Raw genomic sequence first — 12,522 nt, forward strand, 5'->3', positions numbered from 1 at the left:
ACTTTAATTTTGGTCAAGAAAAAAAAAAATAGCTGGAATTTTTATTGGGATTGATTGAACATAAAATACTGATTCTTCCAATATGTAAAGCAGAACATTTTTCCCTTTATTTAGGAACTTAATACCACTTGATAACTTTTTTTTTTAATCAAGATCTTCCATCAGATTTTCTTCTAGGAATTTGATGTATTTTTATTGTTCACATAATAGAAAGCTTAACTTAATTTTCTATTTCTTTATTTCTGAGTTATGGAAATATAATTAACTGTAAATGTTATGCTTATTTTCAGTAAGTATCTAAATTATTTTCATAATCGTAATATGCTAAAAGTTATTTTGGGGTTTTTTGGTAACATAATTGTCTAATTTTATTGTATACTTCTATTATGGCCTTATATTTTAAGTGGATCCTTGTAGCAGATGCATTTTCTTTTTATCCAATCTCACAATCTTCATCTTTTAATTGGAGTGTTCAACCCATTTAAATTAAAAGTATCGGATTTCTATATAAAATTTTATTATTTATTTTCTACTGAATCTGTATGCTTTGCATTCTTTTTCTCACTCTTTTCTTGCCTTTATTTAGATTAATCAATATTTTTGTTATTCTATTTTTCCCCTGCCCACCATCAAGCCACTACTTAACATATTCTTTCACTATTCATTTCATGCTAACTTTAGAAATTCCTCCTTGACTTTTACCATTTCTCAAATATTGCAGTAACTTAGATCACCTTACCTCTGTATCTCTGTATCCTCTTCTCTCACAATTTGTGTTATTTTTAACACACATTTAATTTCTATATATATATTGAAATATGAAACTATATTGCTAGTAATGTTTTGTGAAATCAATATTACATTATGTCTATTCACACATTGGCTTTTCTTTGGCTCTTTTTCTTTTCAATATTTTTGTGAACCTGCTTTCTGTCTGAAGGACTCTTTTTCATATATTTTATGATACATATGTACTGGCAATGGATTTTGTCATTTCCTTAATGTCTGAAATTGTTTTTATTTTGCTTTTCTTTGGGGAGGACATATTTGTATAGTTCAGAATTGGAGCTAATTTATTTAATTTATTGCTTCATAGCATTTCATTATTTTCTGACTTCCACTATTTCTGTTGAGAAGCTGCATCTCAGAATCATTGTTTTTCCCCTGAAGGAAATATCTCTTTTCTCTGGCTGATTTTACATTTTTCTCTCTGTACTTGTCAGCAATTTGATTATAATGTCTAGATACAGTTCTTGTATTTTTTTAAATATTTTACTTATTTATTTGTCAGAGGGAGAAAAAGCAAGCACAAGAAGGGGGAGCAGCAGGCAGAGGGAGAAGCAGGCTCCCTGCCAGGCAAGGAGCCCAGTGGAGGAGTTGGTCCCAGAACCCTGGAATCCTGACCTGAGCCAAAGGCAGATGCTTAACCAACTGAACCACCTAGGCATCTCAAGTTCTTGTATTTTCATGCATCGGTTATTAGAGCTTCTGAAAACTGAGGATTAATATCTTTCATTAATTGGATAATTTTGGACTGTTCCCTATATGAATATATTTTTCTGTGCATTACCTTTCTTTTCTTGATACCATTTCCCAACTCATTCTCTTTCTCTCTTTCTCTCTTCTGTAGCTTTCTCTCCTCCTGTACTCCCTCTCTATCTTTCTGTCTCTCTGTCTCTTTGTCTCTCTCTCTCTCTCTCACACACACACACACACACATGCACACACACACTTGCACACACTTTCTTGGTTTTTCTGTCTCTTCATTTGAATATGCTCTATTAACATATTCCAGCCATTTTCAATATTTCACCCACTGTGTTTTATGGAGAATTTACTTTTAGCTTATTATTTTATAAATTTTGCTCTAGTTCATTTGTGAAAACTCTTTCCTTATATTATGAGTTATTTTGAAGTAGTCAAGGGAGGGAGAAAACTATACTCAATCCTTTGTAGCATCTCTGAAAGAACTCTGATAGCCATCAGCCACCTGAAAAGGAAAAAAAGAAAACTGAGCTCATGGAGGCAGCAGCACCAATTATAAAGAAGAAAATTGTCAGTAAAGGCCTATTTTGAGAAAATTTCATCGCTTAAACAGCTGGCTCTGAAAGAGCTCTAATAGAGCAATAATAGTCTCCTAGTAAATCTGTAGAACTGAGGAGCAATTACCCCCCAGCTATTATGCCAAATAGTCCTATTAGTGGCTCTATCTAGCTTCTAAGGACACTGTGTTTGACATGGTCACACACAGTTCAGAGAGTTAAGAGAATAAAGGAAGAAAAAGTTCTCTCTGCTTCCTCACAAATAGACCCATAGCAGACATGGAATTTAGTCAGGCCAACTTGGTTGGTGGCACTTTCAGAAAGAAGATTTAAAATAAATCACACAGTCTCCATCTCTGCAACTGAAGTGAAAGTGGAGCTTATACCAATGAAGTACTTGAATTTTTTCTTTTTGTTAATTTTAATTCCAGTTTGGTTGACATACAGTGCTGTATTAGTTTCAGATGTACAATATAGTGATTCAATAATTGTATACATTATTCAGTGTTCATTATGATGAGTGCACTCTTAACCCCCTTCACCTTTTTCACCCATCCCCTCACTCACCTCCCCTCTGGTAACCATCAGTTTGTTCTCTATAGTTAAGAGTCTGTTTTATGGTTTGTCTCTCTTTTTTGTTCTTTTGTTTTGTTTCTTAAATTCCACATATGAGTTAAATCACATGGTATCTTCACTTTGTGTATATATATACACACCCCCACATCTATATACATTCATCTATCGGTAAACACTTGGGTTTCTTCCATAATTTGGCTATTGTAAATAATGCTGCAATAAACATAGGGTGCGTGTATCTTTTCAAATAGGTGTTTTTGTATTCCTTGGGTAAATATCCAATAGTGGAATTACTGTGTCATAAGCTAATTCTATTTTTAATTTTTTGAGGAATCTCCATACTGTTTTCCACAGTCGCTGTACCAATTTAAATTCCCACCAACAGTGCACAAAGGTTCTTTTTTCTCCATATCCTTGCCAACACTTCTTTCTTGTGTTTTTGATTTTAGCCATTGTGACAGGTGTGAGGTGATATCTCTGTGTGGTTTTGATTTGAATTCCCTAATGATGAGTGATGCTGAGCATCTTTTCCAGTGTCTATTGACCATCTGAATGTTTTCTTTGCATAAATGTCTGTTCGAGTCTTCTGCCCATTTTTTAATTGGATTATTTGGGGGTTTTTTTGGTGTTGAGTTGTATAAGTTCTTTATGTATTTTGGATACAAACTCCTTATAGGATATGTTATTTGCAAATATGTTTTTCCACTCAGCAAGTTGTCTTTTAGTTTTCTTGGTTGTTTCCTTCACTGTGCAAAAGCTTTTTATTTTTATGTAGTCTGATTCGTTTATTTTTGCTTTTGTTTCCCTTGCCTTAAGAGACATATCTGGAAATGTTGTTACAGCCAATGCCAGAGAAATTACTGCCTGTACTTTCTTTTAGGGTTTTTATTTTTATTTTTTTTTTATGATTTCAGGTCTGACATGTAATTCTTTAATCCATCTTGAGTTTATTTTTGTGTATGGTGTGAGAGAATGGTCTAGTTTATTCTTCGGCATGTAGCTGTCCAGCTTTCCCAACACATTTGTTGAAGAGACTGTCTTTTTGCCATTGCATATTCTTGCCTCCTTTGTCAAAGATTAATTGATCATATAATCATGGATTTATTGCTGGGCTGTGTACTCTGTTCTATTGATCCATGTGCCTATTTTTGTGCTAATACCACACTGTTTTGATTACTATGACTTTGTAATATAACTTAAAGTCTGGAATTGTGATACTGCCAGTTTCACTTTTCTCTTTCAAGATTGCTTTGGCTATTTGAGGTCTGTTGTGCTTCCATGAAAATTTTAGGATTGTTCTAGTTCTGTGAAAAGTGCTGTTGGTATTTTGATAGAGATTGCATTGAGCCTGTAAATTGCTTTAGGTAGTAGGGACATTTTAATAATATTTGTTCTTCCAATCCATGAGCATGGAATATCTTTCCACTTGTTTGTGTCATCTGTAATTTCTTTCACCATTGTTTTATAGTTTTCAGAGTATAGATCTTTCACCTCTTTGGTTAAGTTTGTTCCCAAGTATTTTATTATTTTGGTGCAATTGTAATGGGATTGTTTTCTTAACTTCTCTTTCTGCTACTTTATTATTAGTGTATAGAAATGCAACAGATTTCTGTAAAATGATTTGTGTCTTGCAACCTTACTGAATTCATTTATCATTTCTCATAGTTTTTTGGTGGTTTTTAGGGTTTTCTATATCATCTGCAAATAGTGAAGGTTTTACTTCCTCCTTGCCGATATGGATGCCTTTCATTTCTTTTACTTATTTGATTGTTGTTACTAGGATTTCTAATACTATGTTGAATAAAATTAGAGAGAGTGAAAATCCCTGTCTTATTCCTGTCCTTAGGGATAAAACTCTCTGTTTTTCTCCAGCGGGGATAATGTTACCTGTGGGTTTTTCATCTATGGCCTTTATATGTCAAGGTATGTAAACCTACTTTCTTGAGTTTTTTTTTTTTATCATGAATGCATTTTGTACTTTGTCAAATGCTTTCTTCTGTACCTATTAAAATGATCATATTGTTTTTATCCTTTCTCTTGTTGATGCAATGTATCATGCTGACTGATTTGCTAAAAATTATTTTTAAAATACTTGAAGTAAAATGGTCAGAAGACATGAACAGACAACTTCTCCAAAGAAGACATACAGATGGCTAACAGACACATGAAAAAATGTTCATCATCATTAGCCATCAGAAAGATTCAAATCAAAACCACATTGAGATATCACCTTACACCAGTTAGAATGGCCAGAAATGACAGTAAACAACATGTGTTGGAGAGGATGTGGAGAAAGGGGAGCCCCCTTTTACTGTTGGTGGAAATGCAAGTTGGTGTAGCCACTTTGGAAAACAGTGTGTAGATTCCTTAAGAAATTAAAAAGAGCTTCCTTATGACCCTGCAATTGCACTACTGGGTATTTACCCCAAGGACACTGATGTAGTGAAAAGAAGGTCCACCTGTGCCCCAATGTTCATAGAAGCAGTGGCCACAGTTGCCAAACTGTGGGAAGAACCAAGATGCCCTTCAACAGATAAATGGATAAAGAAGATATGGTCCATATATACAATGAAGTATTATGCCTCCATCAGAAAGGATAAATACACAACTTTTATATCAACATGGATGGGACTGGAAGAGATTATGCTGAGTGAAATAAGTCAAGGAGAGAGTCAGTTATCATATGGTTTCACTTACTTGTGGTGTATACGGAATAACACAGAGGACATTGGGAGATGGAAAGGAGAAGTGAGGTGGGGGAAATTTGATGGGGAGACAAACCATGAGACTGTGGACTCTGAGAAACAAACTGAGGGTTTTGGAGGGGAGAAGGGTGGGAAGTTGGTTGAAACTGGTAGTGGGTCTTATGGAGGGCCCACATTACATGGAGCACTGGGTGTGGTGCATCAACAATGAATTCTGGAACACTGAAAAGAAATAGAATAGAATAAAATAAAATAAAATAAAACACTTGAAGTAGATCTGCCCCAGTTCCCAAATTCATATGTTCGAGTTCTAATTCCCAATGTGACTGTACTTGGAGATAGGACTTCTTGTAGATAATGAAGGTTGAATGAGGTCATAAGGATGGGGTCTTAATCCAACAGGTCGATGACTTTATATGAAGAGAAAGAGAGAAATGTTTCTTTTTCTTTCCACCATATGTGAACACAATAAGAAGGCAGCCATCTGCACACCAGGAAGAGAATCCTCCCTGGGAACCATCAGCCAGTACATGGATCTTGGACTTCCAACCTCCAGAAATGATAAAATAAATTTCTGTTGTTTGAGTCTGTGATATTTTGTTATAGCAGCCTAAGCTGACTAATACAGACCCTTTTGAGTTTCTGCTCTATACTAGATGCATTATAGGCATTATATCACTTAATACCATCTAATGATAAACGTTAAGAACTTTTCTTCATTTGCTAACAATAAGGAAGTTGATAGTCCGAGAAATGTGCCTTAAATTTCTCTTACATTTTTTTTGGCTCTGATGTCTTTTTACGTCACATAAACAGTTTCTCAGCAAATGAAATATTCAGACTCTTTTAGGCATTTATTAATTAAACAGTTCAATTAAAAGACATTGAAACAATTAAACAATTAAAAGGCATTGAAAGGAAAAGAGGACATTGCACTAAACCTCTGGGCAAGGCAGACTTACAGGTTTAGGATGGATCCTTGAGTCAATTAAATATATCTGCTCATTATTTAGATGATTATCATGACATTATTTCCTCCATTCTCCTCAAATCACTATATTATATAAAAACCTAACTGTAGCATTTTATTTTTCTTATTTTTTTAAAGATTTTGTTTATTTGACAAAGAAAGAGATCACTAGCAGGCAGAGAGGCAGGCAGAGAGAGAGGGAAGCAGGCTCCCCACTGAGCAGAGAGCTGAATGCAGGGCTGGATCCCAGGACTCTGAGATCATGACCTGAGCCGAAGGCAGAGGCTTAACCCACTGAGCCACCCAGATGACCCCCTAACTGTAGCATTTTAATCAAGATTAAAAAGTTTGAACACGTCAGATTTTACTTTTTTTTTTTTAATGGATTGTAAATTTACCATGCATAGAAACAGTATTTCCCTTTTATTTGCAACAGTTCCGATCTGCATTTCAATTCATAAATATAGAATCTTACTAATGATCTTTTTTTTTCTATTAGTTGCACCATAGTTAAAAAAAAGTTAGATTTATTTTTGTTAAGAGCTTTCTGAGAGGCATCATATTGGATAATGGATAAGTAAGTTTGGTATAGTATTTGAAGAGTATCTTTCTTCCTTTAAAAATCTTTTATTTATGAATTATCTCAAGTTTGACATAATATGTTAGAATTGTAGTATTATCACTTATTATGAAGGCATGGGTAAATTATACTCTCTATGCCTCTCTTTTCCCATCTGTAAAATAGGATTAATGAATTTATTTATAGGGGTTAACATAATTTTTAAATAATGTATAAAAATACCTTAATGTTCAGTAAATATCACCCCCAAATTTTTGTTTTCCTGTGTTTTTGTGGGTAGAATTTCTCAAATCAAAGTGCCTAGAGTGGGTTTGACAAATCTTTGTATAAAGATTTGGGTTTAGTTCTTTCAAGACACTTGTCAAAGCAAGTCTACATCTAATGCAATTAGATATTTTACATTTTTCATTTCACCAAATGAATCAGGACCTCTATTTTGATATGTTTTAAAGATCTATCAGATCTGTTTATCCAATTCAGATTTTTAAGAGGTCTAGATTACATAAAATGCAGGATAGATTATGGAAAAGATATGGATATAATAGATTCATGAGTAAAAGATTACAGAAATTCATTTCAATGGAAAAACATTGACTTAGGTTTTCCATGTGACTGTTGAACAAGATCTATGACAATGAGCTATACCTGATCAATTTTAACCCCTTTACTCAAAATGTATATGAAGATATCTCTTTCCCAGAGGATCACTCTGCATTCTTTCCTCCATGAAGTTATGGGTACAAATGGATACAAATGGATGCACAAGGCCTTAGCTGCTTCTCTTCTGTAACAATGTGTGCAGAAACAGAATATTAGTGCTAATTCAAAATATTTAAGTTAAGTGAAATAAATAAAATAAAATAAATGAAAATAAATAAAAAATGAAGTAAATAAAATTAAAAAATAAATCACTTGACAGTTAAGTATTTGTTGTATTTTCAAAGCAAGGAAATTATTGAAGGTAGAGAATTTATTAAGCACAGAAACATAAACTCTTAATGACATCTCGTTGATACCCATTTAATTGTTCTTATAACCAGAGGATGTCTGTTTAAGTACACCTTCATTATTCACAAGAAAAAAAGTTCTTCATGAAAGCTATCAAAATCAATTACAGTTTGTCCACTTTGGGGGGCCAATGAGGCAGAGAATTAACCTCCAACTAATTTCCAAAGTCATTTACCAGCTGATGGCTTAGTACATTTACTGCCATAGGCACCAGGCACTTCGGAACATTTGCAAAATGCATGCTGTAGAGTGCGAGAAATGTATCATTTGGGTCATGATAGACCCATGAGCCATAAATTTTTTTTTTTAATTTATTTTATACTCGTAAAATCCCCTGAGGTCCAGTAAATACTCAATTTAGTTTTATTATTAAAAATCTCTCTAAAGTAGACAAGAAATCCTCTGCTCTCTAACACAAACTAAAAATCTTCTGGTCACTTATTAAATTATTTTTAAAGGCACTGTAAAGCTGCAGGATTATCATGAGTTTGGATGAATGTTATCTTGCATTCCTTGTACAATAACAAAACAAATAAGCAGGAACCATATCCAGACAGTATGACTTTTACAGATGATGAAATCTCTTAAAGTAAATGATAGCTTAAAGTAAAAAATGAAATCATTAATGACTTAATGGACACTGTGGTCTACTTCTAGGTTCTAAGTTATTGGAATAGATAAGACAAACATACCAACTCTCTAGAGGCACACTCTTCAGTTGTATAAAGATTTGGTCAAAATCTAATCATCTTATATTTTTACAATGATAACTGTTTATATCATCTGAGAGTCTGATTTGGACATTACAATGTGGAAAATCTTGTATTTTCTATTTAAATGCATACATGTATTACCCATTGTGGGCAGTACGCAGCTCTTTAAATAAAAGCACTAACTTAATACAAAATAGGTTAGGGAAAAAATGTTTCCAGAGATGTCAGGGTAACAGGATGAGAATATGTAACAATGTGCTCAGCATCAACATGTCTGGGAAAATCCTCTTTATGCATTCTGCCAGAGAGATAAATTCATGTACATCAACCTCTAAGAGAGATAACCTAATAAAGATGCAGTGTGAAAGGAAATTGATATTTGGTCAGGGGGGAAAGAACAAATGAACATTTGTTAGAATGTATTCACACCATTGTTTCGAATACTGACTGATCAAATGAGATTTAAATATACACATTTTCAAAAGCAGAAGACACTTAATAGTGTTTGTTTTATTTTTCTGCTCCAGAATCTAACCAGGTACAATGTTTCCTAATTCAATCTTGATAATATTTATCTCATTAATTCAATGGTCTTGGACTTATAATTATCATATTATGCATACAGAAAGAGCTCTCAAGACAGTCATAACTGCAGATAAATAGACTCAGAGGGCTAGTTAATCAAACCGGCAATACCTGTAAAGGAAGCAGGGAATCTGAGGATTTCTCAGATTATCTAGATATGCCCAAATATCTTCTCCTTTAAAGCATGGAATGCTCACTATTAAAATTCTGACTGGTTAGTGAATAACATTATGGACTTAACTCTAGAAAGCAAGCCTTACATTATCTTGAGAGTGATTTTCACTTCATGAGCTCAGGGCCACAAAGCAGGTGTGGGCCTAGGGGAGGCGGGTGGGAGCCTGGAAAAGCAGAAAGTTGGAATGCGAAGATGCTGGAGGAAACAGGATCATTCTAAAATGAGAGGGACAGGCCAGTAAGATACATATTATTTTCCTCATATGTCTTCACTGTGTTTTTAAATTTGTTTCAGTTTCCTTTGGACTACCAGTATGTAATGTCTACCAACACAGTCATAACTAGACTGTTATCCACCAGCAAGAATTTGTTGTGCTAAGAATTACTTTTGAGGTGTCTTTGATAAAAACAAGCACTTACAAAGATTTTGATACTGGGGCCTCTTCAAACTGGGGTAATTAGCAGCTTGCCAGAAGAATCCATGTGTAAACTAGAATACAAAATACCTCTACCTTTTCATTTAAACAGGAAATAAAAAATGAAATCCTAGTTTTCAGTGGACTACTTTGGCCAATGTCTCCTCCCACATTCCATCAATACAGGTTCTCAGACCCTAGCTAGAGGGTTACTTTATAAAATAGTTTAGAAGCATTACTGAGGAAACCAAAACTACAAGACTCATTTAACAGATTTGAAGAGAGAAGTTACTATGTGGTATTTAAAATGTGGTATCTTCATTAATAAAAATTGTGTTCTCATATAATGATCTCTGCTTATAAATTATGTACATATATAGCCACACACACATTGTCATTTAATTATTATCAAATCCTAAATAATTCTTGCACTGCCTAGCTTATTCAAATCCCTTCTCTTTGACAATAATATATCAGTGAATTAAATCCCGCAAGTGAAGCAGATGGCATAAATAAGCTGCTTATACCAATGCATAGCGTGTGCAAAAGGTTAATTGAACTGCCTCATCACGAATTATATATATATTTTCCACAGTCTAGCAGTGTTTAGAACAAAATGATGTTTTTCCTTAGTTTAATTAGTGTGATGACATTAATTATAATCATAACAATTCTAGCACCACTAAAAATAAACTGTGAAAACTTTAATGTATTTTTAAAAATAGTAGTTATTTGACCCCTTAAGGGAATGTTTTATGCTCATGGTATTGGAAATGGTATTCAAATATTCTTTAAAAATTGAAGAGGTCTTGTAACCTAAAGATGATGACATTCTGCTGGTCAGTGTTCTATGCAAAAGCCAATGAAGACTGCAGTCCCCAGATGCTTTCTCAAAAATAATTTTCCCAGAAAAATATACAGTAATTTCAAAAAGGCACTAAGAAATAGTGATACTGTTGGCTGGCTTTGGTCCTCAAACAAATGAAAACAGATTTGTGAAAGAGGGCAATAGGACGTCATATCTTCCAACTCTGTAAGCCTAGATATCTCAGTTGCTGCAAGCTTATATCTTTTTTCTATTTTAGAAGTGGCTTTTCTTTTTTCTATTTCATATGTCATTTTAGTTAATCTATTTCAGATTTTGTAAACTAGATAACTATAAAAACCTCATATTGAAAGTAATATTTGAACAGCATATAATAATTGGAGGCAGTGTGTCCATGAATGCACACATACATATACCAGTCATGCTTTAGATACATTATGAGCCATATCTTTGCCTAAAACATATCTATATATTCAATACAGTATAGGTTCAAGAATATTGTAAGTGGTTCAGGTATTTTTTCAAAGGCATAAATTGAGACTTTAAATTATTGAATCTTTTTCTTAGGGCTGCATTATGTCCATGTCTGTGTGTGTGTGTGTGTGTGTGTACCACAACCTTATCCTTTGGTCTTAGCTTGCTTCTGTATCTTAGCTATTATAAATAATGCTGCAATAAACAGAGGAGTACATATATTTTTTCAAATTGTTGTTTTTGTTTTCTTTGGGTAAATATCCAACAGTGGAATTGTTAGATTTTATGGTATTTTATTTTTAATATTTTGAGGACCTGCCATACTGTTTTCTACAGTGGCTGTACCAATTTACATTCCCACCAATAGTACACAAGAGTCCCTTTATCCACATCCTTACCAACACTTGTTATTTCTTGCCTTTTTTATTTTAGTCATTCTAACAGGTGTAGGGTGAGATACTCATTGTGGTTTTGATTTGCAGTTCCCTGATGGTGAGTGGTGTTGAGCTTCTTTTCCTGTGTCTCTTGGCTATCTGGATATCCTCTTTGTAAAAGGTATGTTCAGGTCCTTTCCCTTTTTATTAATTGGATTGTTTGTGGGTTTTTTGGTGTTGAGTTGTATAACTTCCCTATATATTTTAGAAATGAACTTGTTATCAGATATGCCACTTGCAATTATCTTCTCCCACTCAGTAGGTTGCCCTTTTGTTTTGTTGATGATTTATTTTGCTGCACTTTGTATATTTATGTCCAGTTTTGTTTTTTCTCAGTATTCTTTTGGCTGGTCAAGGTCTTTTGTGGTCCCATACAGTTTTTAGCATTTTTTTTTTTCTGTTTCTGTGGAAAATACCATCAAGATTCTGATAGGGATTGCATTGTATCTGTAGACTGCTTTGGGTAATATGGACATTTTAACAATATTAATTCCTCCATTCCATAAGCACAGAATATCTTTTCATTTATTTGTTTCTGGACATAAAAATCTTATTACCTGCTTTCTCAAATTTACTGTTTGTCATTCTTCTAGTGTTCGAGCTTAAATAGTCTCTGGATGTTCTGATTGATGATCTTGTCTCTGTTCATCTACTGCCCAAGTTATCATCTTAAAACACAAATGTTTGCAGTCTGTTACATTGCTTAAAAGTTTTGGTGGTATATCTCCGATTACAGAACAATGATTAAATCCTCTTTCATTTGCCTTCTATAATTGCATCTAGATTTTCCTGGTCTAATTCCGACTTTTCACACAATAGCAAAAACAAAACAAAACAAAACAAAAAAGGTTTTTCTTATCAGAAAACAAATCATATCCCTATTCATCCCCCTTAGCAACTTCAATGTCCTCTCAGTGCATTCAGGGGGATTTAAAACAAACAAACAAATAAACAAACAAACCCTCCAAACTCCTAATGGCCTCCAAAGCCCTAAATAATGTGTCTTCTTCCTGGCATTC

The sequence above is a fragment of the Mustela nivalis genome (assembly GCF_964662115.1).
Source record: "Mustela nivalis genome assembly, chromosome: 12".
NCBI lineage: Eukaryota > Metazoa > Chordata > Mammalia > Carnivora > Mustelidae > Mustela > Mustela nivalis.